Below are 844 nucleotides of genomic sequence, written 5' to 3'. Positions count from 1 at the left end.
CCCTTGTTGAAATAATAATGGCCCTATAATAATCTTCATAATTTATATGATTTAAAAAAAACAAAAAACAAAAAACAGGACATATAGCAAGCCGTTAAAATTGTCATTCACACAAAATTCCCTTTTGGAAAATGAGTGGGTCTACCTTTGTTGTACAAAACATTATTATTATAATAATGTTGTGAAATATTAAGCCTAATGTATCTGTGTTAAAATCAGTGATGAAGGAAGTATTTGGTTCCTTTACTTAAATGAAATTACTAATACCACACTGTGAAAATAGTGTTAAAAGTCCTGCATTGAAAATGTCACTTAAGTATAAATAAGTATAGTCAATAAAATGTTGCTAAAGTATGAAAAATAAAAGTTCCCAATGTGGAAAATAAATAAATATTTTTAAAAACACATGAAAACTCCAAATAACTAAAAGAAAAACCCACAAGAATTCTCTAAAACATTTATCAAAGTAATTGCCAATTAATTTCCTGTCTATTTAATTGATTAATTGACTAATTGTTTCAGCAGTACTTGTATAAACTATTTGGTAGATTAATATATAGCAAAACATCACATTTTCTAAACTCATGTTTTTTGTTTGTTTTTGAGGGAGTTTTTACCCCCAGAAAATTTAATTTATAAAGTAACTAGGAAAAAAACAGACAATGAAGTAAAAAGCACAATGTTGTCCTTTGAAATATAGCGAACTAAAAGTATAAAATGGTATGCTCAAGTAAAGTAATTAAGTATATTATTTGAATAAATGTAGCAAGTTACATTCTACCACTAATACTGTATAGTTTAATTCAACTAGATAAAAAAAAGAGTTATAAAATAAAATTCAAGT

The sequence above is a fragment of the Plectropomus leopardus genome, chromosome 7 (genome assembly GCF_008729295.1).
Source record: "Plectropomus leopardus isolate mb chromosome 7, YSFRI_Pleo_2.0, whole genome shotgun sequence".
NCBI lineage: Eukaryota > Metazoa > Chordata > Actinopteri > Perciformes > Serranidae > Plectropomus > Plectropomus leopardus.
This window is presented reverse-complemented; position numbering follows the sequence as displayed.